Source organism: Rattus norvegicus, chromosome 4 (assembly GCF_036323735.1).
Source record: "Rattus norvegicus strain BN/NHsdMcwi chromosome 4, GRCr8, whole genome shotgun sequence".
NCBI classification, from domain to species: domain Eukaryota; kingdom Metazoa; phylum Chordata; class Mammalia; order Rodentia; family Muridae; genus Rattus; species Rattus norvegicus.
In genome coordinates this window covers 16,471,650-16,488,821 of record NC_086022.1, presented here as the reverse complement: position 1 = coordinate 16,488,821, position 17,172 = coordinate 16,471,650, and the positions used below count along the sequence as shown (strand labels likewise).

At 40.9% G+C, this 17,172-nt stretch overlaps 1 protein-coding gene, 1 non-coding gene and 1 pseudogene across 23 annotated transcripts in view; 1 reads left to right on the top strand and 2 right to left on the bottom strand.

Moving 5' to 3' along the window:
• The window catches only part of Magi2 (membrane associated guanylate kinase, WW and PDZ domain containing 2), a 1,483,910-nt gene that overhangs the window by 273,606 nt on the left and 1,193,132 nt on the right, over positions 1-17,172 (top strand). The window lies entirely within an intron of this gene.
• Positions 1-17,172, bottom strand: part of Lmnb2-ps1 (lamin B2, pseudogene 1) — a 144,585-nt pseudogene that overhangs the window by 5,156 nt on the left and 122,257 nt on the right.
• Positions 16,466-16,572, bottom strand: Rnu6-543 (RNA, U6 small nuclear 543). The gene has a single exon (XR_005504237.1). It is a non-coding gene; the product is annotated as a U6 spliceosomal RNA (small nuclear RNA).

The window sequence follows — 17,172 nt, the reverse complement described above, 5'->3', positions numbered from 1 at the left end:
AAAAGCTTATAGGGCAGTGGCCTTTTGATTTAATGTTAATTAATGTCAAAAGGTTCTCTTGAATGCACTTTTCACATATTTGCTTAAAATACTTTAACACCTTCATCTTCATTTGTGGCATGAACTGAGTCCCAAATGACATTTCTCATCAGTGCCTCATTTAAAGTAATTGTTTACATTTATCCTCAAAACCATCACCACAGTAAATAGTGACCAATAGCATGAGGATATTCCTTTTCCTCAAACTGAAAATTCAAGAGAAATATTATCCCTTTATATATTCTACTTCCTAGAATATCAGCAAAAGGCCAGAGTCAAATCTAGATTTCTCAGCTAAATTCTACAGTTTCACTTTATTATAAAATATTAAGTGACTGAGACACACAGATTGCAGACAACTCTTTAAAACTGGCAGAATATGGTGGATGGGGGCAGCCACTGGGATAGAAAAGAAATCTCGATAGCAGGAGTTCTGGTTAAACATAGCTGTGATATAGATGTATTCTATTTTCATTGGAATTAGCTCTTCATGTTTTTGATATGCTGGGTGTACATTGAAGCGCACCACTCTCACTGAGCTAAAGTAGTTGGTAATTCATTGTTGCTTTTGGAGATAATCACAATATAACATGATTTGTTCCCACCACTTGGTGAAAGAGGGCGGTGGGTCTGCAGTAGAACACCAGGCTCTACCAATGCCTCTGTTAGTCAGCCTTCAGCAGCATGGGAAGATCAAGTAGCCATTTAGAATTTCTTACGCTTGCTGAATGACATAGTAAAACTATAGTGCCCCAGAAATATTTTAGTAAGTTTTAAAATGCAATGTTTTTCTTTTATATTTTCAGTAATGTATATGTGACAGGCCCATTTGGAGCCTGTGTTGTCAGCCAGGAAAGAACAAATGGCTCACTTGTGGGAGGTCACTTCAACTTTCCAACCATCAGAACACCACTTAAGAAATGACCTTTACCAGGATGAGTGTGCTTAGTAGAGCACTTGGTCCTAAAAGAAAAAAAAAAATACAATTTCACTCGATGAGTTAAGGAGTGAAGCTCATTTCTGATGGCTTGTCAAAGGCCTCTTCCCAATCCCACATTGTGAAGCCCACTGGAGAGGGAGGAAGGAGGAGGGGAGAGGGAGGAAGGAAAAGAAAAGAAAAGCAAATTAGTTATATCTTCAGAATAAGAATACATTTCCATTTTACTGAAATAAAAATCCTAAGACACTTGTATATTAGAAAATGTAGTCTACACACAAATGATAAACCTCTAATATAACATCATAACCAAGAGCAATTGTATAATCTGCTCCATGAAAAAAAAATGTGGCACCTGTTTTTACAAAAACGTGATGTGGGGAGGGACCTCAAAGAGGGTGACACCCAAGTTCTGTGTTCTGGTATCTCTCTCGACTTTGCAGGCTGTCTTTACATATTATTTAATGCCATCCCGAGTAACAAAACAATAATAATAATTCTAAATAGGAATTTTTCCATTCATCTTTCTTTTTTGTACTGTCAGCTTTAATTGCATACATAGAAACATTTGACACGGATGTAGAATCACTACAATTACAGCTTGCAATGCAGAGTAGATATATCTGCTATGGCTTTTATTCTTATCAGAACAATAGGGCTCTATTCACATGCGTCTCCCAGCAGCTCGTCATGCATATTCGTCTTCCAACAGACTTCACCTTTGCTTTGCTACAGTGACAGAAATCTGAAAGAAAAAGCAGCTCTAGACTCCATTCTTCCTTTTCTTATAAAAAGCAAAAGTGACGGGCTAGCTACAAAACAGAGGTTGTGTGACTGGCAAAGTCGATGAGAAGGTTCCAAGGCCATCCATCTTCCCTTGGATGTCATCAGTTTTTCTTCTTTGAAACACACTTCTTTCAGAGAAAAAACATAACTTGCACATCCCTGCTTACTCTGGTATAGTGATAGTAAGTTATCTATCTATACTTATACTATACCTATACTATACTATACACTATACACTATACACTATACACTATACACTATACACTATATACTATACACTATATACTATATACTATATACTATATACTATATACTATATACTATACACTATATACTATACCTATTCTAAATACTATACTGGACTATACACTATACTGTATTATACTATATTATACTTATACTATACCTATACTATACTTAATCTGGCTGAACTCCCACACTCCTTGGGATCACCAAAGTTGTATACTTACATGGCAACACTGTTGCACAAGACAGCTTATGCATACCCATGTGAGGCTTCTCACCTTATATCTGTGTTGATTACCCCACTATTTAAAATTACAAACCATGACCAAGTCAGCTCAGTCAGTCAACAGGTTGAGGGCAGTGAGGATTGAAAAGAAAAAGACAATTAGACAGCATTTAACGTGACTCTCACCAGTTCTGAGGCTGAAGCAAATGTTTTATTTTCCTATCTGTTTTTATATCACTTTAATTACATGCAGAATGATAAGCTCAGTTCTGGAGAACAAGCAAGGTGATAATCAAAATCCTGTAAACACCTTTCTGGGGGCTCATCAGGATGACCAAGACAAACATGCTTCTGCTAAGCAGTTCTGAGCTTCACATTATCTCAAGTGTAAATGTTCTTAATCAGGACCCATTTCCTGAGCCCAAGGCCAAAGCCAGGTTCCTGTCCAGGGCTTCTTTCTTTTGTCCTGATAATGTCAAATTCCTGCCTACTAGCCCCAAAAGGCTCTCTACAAAACTACAAAGTCAAAAAAAATGTAATAACTCAAGGTGTTTTTATCAGAATATTCAAATAAATCCTTCCTTCCTGGGACTGAGTCTCTAGGGAAATGTATGCTTGGGAAGTCCAACCACATTCTGCCATGATCACCTACCATAGGTTGTATTTTACAGGGAAACCCCAGTTTAGAGGTGTTTCCACTCTTCCTCCTATTCAGTATGAGGGGAGAAATAGATGTTCCTAACTCACCTTTGCAAACATTCTCAAATATCTGGAAATGCACAAGCACAATAATCCTTACAAAGTAGCTCTCAGGGGAAAGTAAGTGAATGAAAAATTTAAAACAATTAACCAAACATTAAATTTAATCAATACAGTCAAGCTTGGATATAAACATAGAATCTACAGTTTGAGACCATTGCTAACTATTGCTTTTAATTGAAACAACTGCATAGAAATTGAGGAGGTTTAGTGTTCGAAGAAAGCACAAATTCTTCGTGAACATTTTAGTACTGGGGCTTAAAGACGTCCTATCTGTGCTGTACTGATGCTGTCCCCATTACAACTTGTTTATGTTCCAGAGACTTTGAATTAAAATCCTTGATGAAATGTGAGATGACAGTGCTGTGTAGCTCAATACTTGTGTCCTTCTGTTCCACTCCATAATATGGAATCTGCTGGCATGTTTGTCTGTAGGCAGGGGACAGTAAACACCTGATTTACTGCAGAACAGATGGGAACACTATTAGCAGCAGGAGACAATGCGTAACACATTTTTACAACCTTCTAAAAGAAAAGACAGGGCAGGGCATTACATCTTAGGAACTAAGAACATTGCCCCTTTGTCCAACTTTAAAATATGTAAGATTTGTGGAGGCCATAGTGGATAGGCTTTGCTAATGCAATGAACGGCACAGTCTGGAAGAACTGGTAAATAGCATACCACATGCTCTGGACAAGGAATGGACAACAGGTTCATTTTAATTTCTCACTGGATAGATTGCCAGGGGTGTGGTCATGTCTAAATGAGACACTACAGAAAGGGCGCTTGTAGCTGCTTCTCCTGATAAGCAGTAAGGAGGCTAAGGATAGTCTTAGCAGAGAGGAGGCATCAACAGAGAATGGAATACCACTTCATCAGGACCAATTGCTAAGTTACTTCATGGAGTCATGTAACTATTGGAATTAATGTTACAAATGACCTGCTCTTTAAAATAGCCTAAAAGTTTGACTGTATTACACCGTGTTGTTTATTTGCAATCATGGGTCAGGCTTTTGGTTTTCTGTTCCATGGCAAAACTATAATCATCAGCACAAGTAAAGAGTTGGTACTTGGAATTCAGGTACGCTTTACACATGCCTCTTACAAAATTCAAAACACAGTCAGGTGTTCTTGTGATGCACTGGCGTTTACTAAAACATAATGATTACTTCAATAAGAGCTGGGACTTCTGTTTAAATCTCTGCCTGTGCCTGGACAGAACACACCCATACAACATGGTTCCACGTGGAGAGTTTCAATGGGAGAAGAAGAGTAGAAGAAGAAAGGAAAGGCAGCTGACCGGCCATGAGCACATGGTGGGAAGGAGAAGGGGGCAAGAACAGAGAAGAACAAAGAGTAAGAGAGGGTAAGAGTAAGAGGCGAGGGCAAGCAGCCCCTTATATAGTGTCAGGCACAGCCAGCTGTTGCTAAGCAACTGTGGGGCAGAGCATACCTGGCTGCTGCCTGGTAGCTGTGGGGGTGGAGCTTAGACAAAATACCAACATTCCCCCATTTTGGTTTTTTAAAAAGAAAAATTAGAGGTGATAATGGAGCAGGAATAGAGTTGTTGTGATCTCTGACTACTTCCTGCTTGCACTTATCTGAGTAGAGTTTATTTTGTCCATAAGAAGTAGGTCTGAATGGGTTTCCCGAAGCCTATTTTTTTTATTTTTTTATTCGATATTTCTTTATTTACATTTCAAATGTTATTCCCTTTCCTGGTTTCCTGTCCATAACCACCATCCCCTCTCCCTCCCCTTATATATGGGTGTTCCCTTCCCCATTCAGCCCCCCTCCCCCACCCCCCACAGTCCCCTACACTGGGGGTCCAACCTTGGCAGGACCAAGGGCTTCTCCTTCCATTGGTGGCCCATCAAGGCCATCCTCTGCTACATCTGCAGGTGGAGCCATGGGTCGGTCCATGTATAGTCTTTGGGTAGTGGTTTAGTCCCTTAGCTTATAAGTTTACATTCTTTAATATCTGCAGAGCAGGCAGCTCTCTGCTCCCAGACCCGGTGAGAGAGAGACCCAACCGCCAGGTCAGGTGGGCACTCCTGAGGCTGCAGAGCGGAAGAGACCACCAACACTGCTCACCCCTGCCCACATCCCTGGCCCAAGAGGAAACTGTATAAGGCCTCTGGGCTCCCGTGGGGGAGGGCCCAGGAGCAGCAGGACCCCTGCCAGAGACACCGCCGGACCCTGAAGGAAACAGACCGGATAAACAGTTCTCTGCACCCAAATCCCGTGGGAGGGAGAGCTAAACCTTCAGAGAGGCAGACAAGCCTGGGAAACCAGAAGAGACTGCTCCCTGCACACACATCTCGGACGCCAGAGGAAAAAGCCAAAGACCATCTGGAACCCTGGTGCACTGAAGCTCCCAGAAGGGGCGGCACAGGTCTTCCTGGTTGCTGCCGCTGCAGAGAGCCCCTGGGCAGCACCCCACGAGCGAACCTGAGCCTCGGGATCACAGGTAAGACCAAATTTTCTGCTGCAAGAAAGCTGCCTGGTGAACTTAAGACACAGGCCCACAGGAACAGCTGAAGACCTGTAGAGAGGAAAAACTACATGCCCGAAAGCAGAACACTCTGTCCCCATAACTGACTGAAAGAGAGGAAAACAGGTCTACAGCACTCCTGACACACAGGCTTATAGGACAGTCTAGCCACTGTCAGAAATAGCAGAACAAAGTAAAGCTAGAGATAATCTGATGGCGAGAGGCAAGCGCAGGAACACAAGCAACAGAAACCAAGACTACATGCCATCATCGGAGCCCAATTCTCCCACCAAAACAAACATGGAATATCCAAACACACCAGAAAAGCAAGATCTAGTTTCAAAATCATATTTGATCATGATGCTGGAGGACTTCAAGAAAGACATGAACACACCTAGGGAAACACAGGAAAACATTAATAAACAAGTAGAAGCCTACAGAGAGGAATCGCAAAAATCCCTGAAAGAATTCCAGGAAAACACAATCAAACAGTTGAAGGAATTAAAAATGGAAATAGAAGCAATCAAGAAAGAACACATGGAAACAACCCTGGATATAGAAAACCAAAAGAAGAGACAAGGAGCTGTAGATACAAGCTTCACCAACAGAATACAAGAGATGGAAGAGAGAATCTCAGGAGCAGAAGATTCCATAGAAATCATTGACTCAACTGTCAAAGATAATGTAAAGCGGAAAAAGCTACTGGTCCAAAACATACAGGAAATCCAGGACTCAATGAGAAGATCAAACCTAAGGATAATAGGTATAGAAGAGAGTGAAGACTCCCAGCTCAAAGGACCAGTAAATATCTTCAACAAAATCATAGAAGAAAACTTCCCTAACCTAAAAAAAGAGATACCCATAGACATACAAGAAGCCTACAGAACTCCAAATAGATTGGACCAGAAAAGAAACACCTCCCGTCACATAATTGTCAAAACACCAAACGCACAAAATAAAGAAAGAATATTAAAAGCAGTAAGGGAAAAAGGTCAAGTAACATAAAGGGAGACCTATCAGAATCACACCAGACTTCTCGCCAGAAACTATGAAGGCCAGAAGATCCTGGACTGATGTTATACAGACCCTAAGAGAACACAAATGCCAGCCCAGGTTACTGTATCCAGCAAAACTCTCAATTAACATTGATGGAGAAACCAAGATATTCCATGACAAAACCAAATTTACACAATATCTTTCTACAAATCCAGCACTACAAAAGATAATAAGTGGTAAAGCCCAACATAAGGAGGCAAGCTATACCCTAGAAGAGGCAAGAAACTAATCGTCTTGGCAACAAAACAAAGAGAATGAAAGCACACAAACATAACCTCACATCCAAATATGAATAACGGGAAGCAATAATCACTATTCCTTAATATCTCTCAATATCAATGGCCTCAACTCCCCAATAAAAAGACATAGATTAACAAACTGGATACGCAACGAGGACCCTGCATTCTGCTGCCTACAGGAAACACACCTCAGAGACAAAGACAGACACTACCTCAGAGTGAAAGGCTGGAAAAAAACTTTCCAAGCAAATGGTCAGAAGAAGCAAGCTGGAGTAGCCATTCTAATATCAAATAAAATCAATTTTCAATTAAAAGTCATCAAAAAAGATAAGGAAGGACACTTCATATTCATCAAAGGAAAAATCAACCAAGATGAACTCTCAATCCTAAATATCTATGCCCCAAATACAAGGGCACCTACATACGTAAAAGAAACCTTACTAAAGCTCAAAACACACATTGCACCTCACACAATAATAGTGGGAGATTTCAACACCCCACTCTCATCAATGGACAGATCATGGAAACAGAAATTAAACAGTGATGTCGACAGACTAAGAGAAGTCATGAGCCAAATGGACTTAACGGATATTTATAGAACATTCTATCCTAAAGCAAAAGGATATACCTTCTTCTCAGCTCCTCATGGTACTTTCTCCAAAATTGACCATATAATTGGTCAAAAAAACGGGCCTCAACAGGTACAGAAAGATAGAAATAATCCCATGCGTGCTATCGGACCACCACGGCCTAAAACTGGTCTTCAATAACAATAAGGGAAGAATGCCCACATATACGTGGAAATTGAACAATGCTCTACTCAATGATAACCTGGTCAAGGAAGAAATAAAGAAAGAAATTAAAAACTTTTTAGAATTTAATGAAAATGAAGATACAACATACTCAAACTTATGGGACACAATGAAAGCTGTGCTAAGAGGAAAACTCATAGCGCTGAGTGCCTGCAGAAAGAAACAGGAAAGAGCATATGTCAGCAGCTTGACAGCACACCTAAAAGCTCTAGAACAAAAAGAAGCAAATACACCTAGGAGGAGTAGAAGGCAGGAAATAATCAAACTCAGAGCTGAAATCAACCAAGTAGAAACAAAAAGGACCATAGAAAGAATCAACAGAACCAAAAGTTGGTTCTTTGAGAAAATCAACAAGATAGATAAACCCTTAGCCAGACTAACGAGAGGACACAGAGAGTGTGTCCAAATTAACAAAATCAGAAATGAAAAGGGAGACATAACTACAGATTCGGAGGAAATTCAAAAAATCATCAGATCTTACTATAAAAACCTATATTCAACAAAATTTGAAAATCTTCAGGAAATGGACAATTTCCTAGACAGATACCAGGTATCGAAGTTAAATCAGGAACAGATAAACCAGTTAAACAACCCCATAACTCCTAAGGAAATAGAAGCAGTCATTAAAGGTCTCCCAACCAAAAAGAGCCCAGGTCCAGACGGGTTTAGTGCAGAATTCTATCAAACCTTCATAGAAGACCTCATACCAATATTATCCAAACTATTCCACAAAATTGAAACAGATGGAGCCCTACCGAATTCCTTCTACGAAGCCACAATTACTCTTATACCTAAACCACACAAAGACACAACAAAGAAAGAGAACTTCAGACCAATTTCCCTTATGAATATCGACGCAAAAATACTCAATAAAATTCTGGCAAACCGAATTCAAGAGCACATCAAAACAATCATCCACCATGATCAAGTAGGCTTCATCCCAGGCATGCAGGGATGGTTTAATATATGGAAAACCATCAACGTGATCCATTATATAAACAAACTGAAAGAACAGAACCACATGATCATTTCATTAGATGCTGAGAAAGCATTTGACAAAATTCAACACCCCTTCATGATAAAAGTCCTGGAAAGAATAGGAATTCAAGGCCCATACCTAAACATAGTAAAAGCCATATACAGCAAACCAGTTGCTAACATTAAACTAAATGGAGAGAAACTTGAAGCAATCCCAGTAAAATCAGGGACTAGACAAGGCTGCCCACTCTCTCCCTACTTATTCAATATAGTTCTTGAAGTTCTAGCCAGAGCAATCAGACAACAAAAGGAGATCAAAGGGATACAGATCGGAAAAGAAGAGGTCAAAATATCACTATTTGCAGATGACATGATAGTATATTTAAGTGATCCCAAAAGTTCCACCAGAGAACTACTAAAGCTGATAAACAACTTCAGCAAAGTGGCTGGGTATAAAATTAACTCAAATAAATCAGTTGCCTTCCTCTATACAAAAGAGAAACAAGCCGAGAAAGAAATTAGGGAAACGACACCCTTCATAATAGACCCAAATAATATAAAGTACCTCGGTGTGACTTTAACCAAGCAAGTAAAAGATCTGTACAATAAGAACTTCAAGACACTGAGGAAAGAAATTGAAGAAGACCTCAGAAGATGGAAAGATCTCCCATGCTCATGGATTGGCAGGATTAATATAGTAAAAATGGCCATTTTACCAAAAGCAATCTACAGATTCAATGCAATCCCCATCAAAATACCAATCCAATTCTTCAAAGAGTTAGACAGAACAATTTGCAAATTCATCTGGAATAACAAAAAACCCAGGATAGCTAAAACTATCCTCAACAATAAAAGGACTTCAGGGGGAATCACTATCCCTGAACTCAAGCAGTATTACAGAGCAATAGTGATAAAAACTGCATGGTATTCGTACAGAGACAGACAGATAGACCAATGGAACAGAATTGAAGACCCAGAAATGAACCCACACACCTATGGGCACTTGATTTTTGACAAAGGAGCCAAAACCATCAAATGGAAAAAAGATAACATTTTCAGCAAATGGTGCTGGTTCAACTGGAGGTCAACATGTAGAAGAATGCAGATCGATCCATGCTTATCACTCTGTACAAAGCTTAAGTCCAAGTGGATCAAGGACCTCCACATCAAACCAGATACACTCAAACTAATAGAAGAAAAACTAGGGAAGCATCTGGAACACATGGGCACTGGAAAAAATTTCCTGAACAAAACACCAATGGCTTATGCTCTAAGATCAAGAATCGACAAATGGGATCTCATAAAACTGCAAAGCTTCTGTAAGGCAGAGGACACTGTGGTTAGGACAAAACGGCAACCAACAGATTGGGAAAAGATCTTTACCAATCCTACAACAGATAGAGACCTTATATCCAAAATATACAAAGAACTCAAGAAGTTAGACTGCAGGGAGACAAATAACCCTATTAAAAATGGGGTTCAGAGCTAAAAAAAGAATTCACAGCTGAGGAATGCCGAATGGCTGAGAAACACCTAAAGAAATGTTCAACATCTTTAGTCATAAGGGAAATGCAAATCAAAACAACCCTGAGATTTCACCTCACACCAGTGAGAATGGCTAAGATCAAAAACTCAGGTGACAGCAGATGCTGGCGAGGATGTGGAGAAAGAGGAACACTCCTCCATTGTTGGTGGGATTGCAGACTGGTAAAACCATTCTGGAAATCAGTCTGGAGGTTCCTCAGAAAATTGGACATTGAACTGCCTGAGGATCCAGCTATACCTCTCTTGGGCATATACCCAAAAGATGCCTCAACGTATAAAAGAGACACGTGCTCCACTATGTTCATCGCAGCCTTATTTATAATAGCCAGAAAATGGAAAGAACCCAGATGCCCTTCAACAGAGGAATGGATACAGAAAATGTGGTACATCTACACAATGGAATATTACTCAGCTATCAAAAACAACGAGTTTATGAAATTCGTAGGCAAATGGTTGGAACTGGAAAATATCATCCTGAGTGAGCTAACCCAATCACAGAAAGACATACATGGTATGCACTCATTGATAAGTGGCTATTAGCCCAAATGCTTGAATTACCCTAGATCCCTAGAACAAACGAAACTCAAGACGGATGATCAAAATGTGAATGCTTCACTCCTTCTTTAAATGAGGAAAAAGAATACCCTTGGCAGGGAAGGGAGAGGCAAAGATTAAAACAGAGACTGAAGGAACACCCATTCAGAGCCTGCCCCACATGTGGCCCATACATATACAGCCACCCAATTAGACAAGATGGATGAAGCAAAGAAGTGCAGACCGACAGGAGCCGGATGTATATCGCTCCTGAGAGACACAGCCAGAATACAGCAAATACAGAGGCGAATGCCAGCAGCAAACCACTGAACTGAGAATAGGTCCCCTATTGAAGGAATCAGAGAAAGAACTGAAAGAGCTTGAAGGGGCTCGAGACCCCAAAAGTACAACAATGCCAAGCAACCAGAGCTTCCAGGGACTAAGCCACTACCTAAAGACTATACATGGACTGACCCTGGACTCTGACCCCATAGGTAGCAATGAATATCCTAGTAAGAGCACCAGTGGAAGGGGAAGCCCTGGGTCCTGCTAAGACTGAACCCCCAGTGAACTAGTCTATGGGGGGAGGGCGGCAATGGGGGGAGGGTTGGGAGGGGAACACCCATAAGGAAGGGGAGGGGGGAGGGGGATGTTTGCCCGGAAACCGGGAAAGGGAATAACACTCGAAATGTATATAAGAAATACTCAAGTTAATAAAAAAAAAATCTGCAGAGCAAAGGAGAAGCGTAAGCACGTGCATGTGCAGCTGAGGCACTGTGCTCGGGTGGCAGTGTGAACACACTGGAGCAAAGTCCGAGACAGAAAGAGAAAGCTTGCTTGTACGAGGGTCTTAGAGGTCGTGTACTTGTGGGAAAGTAGACCTCAGAGACAGAGTTCCTGCAGAATGGGGTCAGACCTGCTCCTCACGGGCACAAAACAGGAGCTACAGAAACCAGGAAGGGAAGAGGGGGAGGCCTGGGAATAGGACAGACAGATGTTGTTTTCTGGTTAGTGTACATTAGACCAAAACATCTCAGGAAATGAGGACAGTCGTTAAAGACTGATAGACCCCTGGATGAGAATAGGGATTATTAACTGCCCCACCAGTACTGGAGCTACACTCAGAGCCGGTGCTCCTGAACCAGAGAGCAGTCTATCCAGGCCTACCTGGCATTAAACTGTCTCAAAAAAGAGAGGGGAAAGTCTCACCCGGGAAAAGGTCCTAGAACCAGGGTCAGTGAAAGGATCCATCTTCAGGGGCAGCATAGGTAGCGCCAAGCTCAAGAGCATGCTCCCCTGAGATCATGTGTACACCTTGGAAAGTCAAGCTCTGAGGTAAAGAAAGCGCACAGAGGTTGAGTAGGTATCACTCTCTCTCTCACAGCTCTCATTGCTCACTGCTCACTGCTCACCAGCACTTCTTTGAAGAGGGCGCTCTCCTTGGCAGGCAGCTGAAAGCAGGGCTCACTGCGATGGGGAGGCCTGCTGGAGTGGTGGAAGCCCTGAGTCCCACAGCAGCCAGCAGGTGGTGGTGGTGGAGGTCAGATGGCATAGACGGTGTGGTGAAGGCAGCAGCTGAGATCTAATTGTGCGTGTGGAAGCAGCGGTGGATGTAATAGAGGTGCGATCTCGGGTCTAGAAGTGGTGTTCATCTTCAGTCCTCCTCACCACAGCCAGCGTGAGTGGGCAGGCCATGGCGAGTGACTGCGCCCTGGGCCCAGGGTGGACTAAGAGCAAGGAGGCCGGAGCGCCTGGCTCTATCCCTCTCCTCCACAGCCTTGCGCGACTGTGATGGCGACCGCACCCGGGTGCCAGGCACAGGGCAATCAATATCCTCACATGGGGCATCTGAGTCACAGCACCAATGTTAGGATTTAAATCTTAGCCTGTGCCTGGACAGAACACACCCAGACAACATCCTTCCCTGAGGAGAGGTTTAATGAGAGAAGAGGAGTAGGATAATGTTGTTGTAAAAATATAAAAAATAAAAAGGTATGGTTGTCTTTTGCCTTGCTAGGTTCAGCACCATGGTGCCCCAAGATATCTGCTAGATATCTTGACGGAAACACATAACAACTCTGCAGGGGCCCAGTGTCTCCTGCCGCAGCACACTTGGCTACATTTAAATTGTCACATAAAAGAAAACACAACACAATAATGTTTGACTCAATTGGTAAGATATAATTGCCCACTGAAACATGCAAAGCCCAGTACCATCCATCCCTTAAGAACATTAATAACAACCTGTAAATACACAGAGCAGAATTTTAACGTCAGCCTCCATCGTCCTGCCACAGCTTCTCCCTCTCCCTCCTGTCTCTTCCTTTCCTTTCCAGTCTCCTCCTCTTCCTTCAAACTTCTCTCCCGCCCATCCTTCCTTCTCCTCCAATGACAGGCCTCCTTCTCCGGCCCCTCACCAGTATTTTACAAATTCAATGGGGAGAAGGTTCTGGTGAAGTCACCAGATTCCTGAGTAAGAGACTAGGCAGCTGTCTTTGGGGCAGTGAAATTAGCATCAAAATACAGATAACTCCGGGGCAAACCACAACAGGATAAGAGAGGAAAGGTGGCTGGCCGGCCAAGGGCATGTGGTACGATGGGGGAAGGGGGTAAGAACAAAGAAGAGCAAAGAGTAAGAAGAGAGGGTAAGAGAAAGATGAGGGGGCAAGCAGCCCCTTGTATAGTGTCAGGCAAAGCTGACTGTTGCTAGGCAACTGTGGGGCCCAGGTAGCTGTGGAAGTGGAGCTTAGACAGAATACCAACAACTTCTAGTAGGGTGGCTCTGTTTCTGTCTCTTTCTCTCTCTTTAGTCACCATTCTAGAATGTGTGTGTATGTGTGTGTGTGTGTCTGTGTGTGTGTGTGTGTGTGTGTGTGTGTGTGTGTGTGAATGGATGTTTATTGAGTATTTCTTTGTTGGGAACATTCAAAATTCATACAGGAATCATTCCTTCAAGAGTATCAAGATATCTAGAAATAGGCTTAACAAGTCTGCTATAGTAACTTCCTCAAAGTCTAAAGTAAAGTCAGCAGGCACACATGCATACAAAAAACAATTCATACAAGAAGACAGAATAATTTACTTGTGTAGAAATTACAGTATTATGCACCAGTAAGAATAATTGTGTTCAAATCAATTCTTTGAGCTAAATAAAGTATCTCAGTAAGTAAAGTTAATTTTAAATCAATAATTTTCTTACATTAAAATATAACCAATTGAAATATAATGTAAAAATTAAATTCCTAATGGCCTACCTATCCAGACAAGTAGTAAGAGATACAATTGGCAGATTGTAAGAGTTGGACTTCAGGTTGACGACAGTGGGTAGCTGTCATATGACATGCTGTCCTGTAGACTCTAGCTTCTTGTAATATTCATATCATCTCCTGGGGCCCTTGTATAAAAGGGGGATTTCTGGTTTAGTAGATGTAGAATGGGGCCTGAAATCCCATTGCTTTAATAAGCTCTCAGATGATGTCAGTAATGCCAATTAAATATTCTCGCTAGAGGAGCAAGGGTTAGAGGACATAAAGCACAAGTAGAGAAAAGCTAAATGAAACCTTATTACCAGCCTAATAGTAGAAAGCAAAGTTTTAGCTGGATTTTGTAGAGAATGAGGACCTATCAGAAAGATCAGAAAAAAAAAAGCTGGACTTCAGTAAAACTATCAAGTAGTGTTCAAGATGACGCTTGAAAACTAGATTGAATAGCATTTCTAAACTATGATAAACATCTGCATCCCTAGCCAGTTCTTGAGATGAGAACCAGAGAACCTGTTTCCTTTACAACTTAGTTTGACATTTTGGAACCACAGTACCTCACAGCACAGAATTTCTCCATGTCCACTGAGGTTCACCAAGGAGTAGTACTTCAGCAGACCATGCTGTAATTAATTTATTATAGGTGACAGGTAGACATGACAGATATTGAGATTTTAATTCAAGTATTAAATCTAAAAATCTAATAGTCAATTAATAGTAATGGTTAAATGGGTTTTCTCTTTTATTTTTATGAAAGCAAGGATTTTATTTCTTCCCTCCTTTCCTCATCATAATATGTTGTACTACCAGAAACCTGGACAGCATCCTTAACTACTGCTTACCAAGTCACTCATGAAGTCAGTATGTGGTGCGTGTTTCCCTTCTTTTGGGTTTGCTGGTGTGAGACTATTTCCTGTGTTTTCCAGCGTGTAGGTTTCCTGAAGTTGCAGTTTTATTTCTAGTATCTTTTGTAGGGCTGTATTTGTAGATATATATTTTATGAATTAGAATTTATCTTATTTTTCCATCTATGATGATTGAAAGGTATTCTGGATATTGTAGTTTGGGCTGGAATCTGTGTTAGCTTACATGGAAAGATACTAAATAACCTTACATCAGAATAGTCAAAAGACAGGAACACACACACACACACACACACACACATCACCACCACCACCACCACCACCACCACCACCATCATCATCATCAACAACAACAAAAGAATAACAGGAATTGACAATCATCAATCTTTATTATTTCTCAATGTGAACGGACTCAGACAGATGCCAGCCCAAACTACCATATACTCTCTTAGAGTCTATAGGACATCTGTGCTGGCTGTTCTGACTTTCAGAGTCTCAATTGAGAAGTTTTGTATAAGTCCCATAGGTCTACCTTTATGTGTTACTTGATCTTTTTCCCTAAAAGCTTTAATGTTCCTTCTTGGTTCTGTATGTTTATTATGTGATAAGGAGACTTTCTTTTCTGGTCCAATCTCTGGTATACTGTAAGCTTCGTATACCTTGACAGCTATCTCCTTCTTCTTTAGGTTAGGATTGCTTCCTTCTATGATTTTGTTGTAAATATTTTCTGAGCCTTTCAAGTGGGATTCTTGTTCTTCCTCTTATTCTTTGACTTGCCTTTTCATACTGTCCCAGATTTCCTGGATGTTTTGTGTCAGGAATTTTTAGATTTAACATTTTCTTTGACCAGTATGTCTATTTCTTATAACTTCTTTAGTGCCTGAGATTCTCTCTTTCATTTCTTTTATTCCATTGGTGATGCTCAAATCTACAATCCCTGTTCATATCCCTAGAATTTCTGTTTCCAGAATTCCCTTAGTCTAAATTTCTCTGAGAGGTTTATTTATTTTCTCCAATTTTGTGTTTGTCCTTTCCATTTTGGGGCTTTTTAAATTGGTTGTTGTTGTTCTTTGTTTTCTGGGTTTTTGTTGTTGTTGTTTTGTTTGTTGTTTGTTTTTGTTTGTTTGAGGGATTTTTTGGTGTTTGATTTTTGGTTTTGGCTTTGGGTTGTTTTAATTTTTGTTTTTGTATTTTGAGACAGCGTTTCTATGTATAGCCCTTGTAGAGTTGAAACTCTCTCTGTAGACCATACTGGCCTTGAACTCATGTAGAACAGTCTGTTTCTCCCTCCTGAGTGATGGAATTAAAAGCCTGAGCCACCATGACTGGCCTTTCTTTGATTTTTTTTAACGGATTTATTCATTTCTTCTTAAGTACTTGTATGAGCTTTGTAAAGTTGGTTTTAAGGTGGTCTTCTGCTGTTCCAACTGTTTTGGAATACTGAGGACTTGCTATGGTAGGATTTCTGGGCTCTGTTGGTGACATATTGCCCTTTCTATTGTTGTTTGTGTTCTTTACTGGCATCTGGACATCTCGGTTTATGGTCATTATTGGTCAACGTGCCCACTTCTAGGTTTGACTTTGTTGGATGGGTATTTTAGGTCTTGGTTTCTGTTTCCTCTCTAGTCTGGCCTGTGTAGCTTGTGGTTGAGCAGGAGGCTGTCCACCTGAGTTGGGAACTTCTAGTGCCTGCAATATATGTAATTTCACAAATTTGCATGTTATCCTTGTACAGGGGACCTGCCAAACTTCTGTACATTATTCAAATCTTCTTATATGTGCTGCTGAAGTGAGTACTGCAAAGAATTTTTTTGAGACCTAAAATCCACCAACAAATGAGATTAAATTGCAAAGATTTCAATCTAGGCTTTCTACAGAACCACTTTCAATACTTTCAGCTCATGTATGCATAGTGTCTTTAGCTGCATAGTGATTTCTAAGCAAGAAGATCTCACAGGGAACTCAGCTCTGATCATTTTAATCTCACCAGTGAGCAATGGGCAAGCAGCAGTGTTCCCTGTCCACTTGCTCAGTTTAGGAGGTCCCATTAGCATGATTCTGTCTTGTTTAGCAAGAATTCAGAAAAACAGCTTAATTTGTCTATGAGGTCTTAGCCCTTGAACATAATTCCATGGAAGAGAGTTTTCTGAATAATTTCCCACTATCACATTTATCATATATAATATTCATATTTTCCCACAGGAAGACTATTGTTTCTGGAAACTGCAATAAGTTGGATTAAGGGAGAATGACTCATATATCAATTATTTGACTCCTTTAGAAAACATCACTAGGTTCTAGCTATGTAACAGTCTCTTGTTAACTAAAAATATCTCTGATTTGGTACCAAACTCTATTGTAAAGAAAGGTGGTGCAAGAAGCAGTAGCATCCAGGGT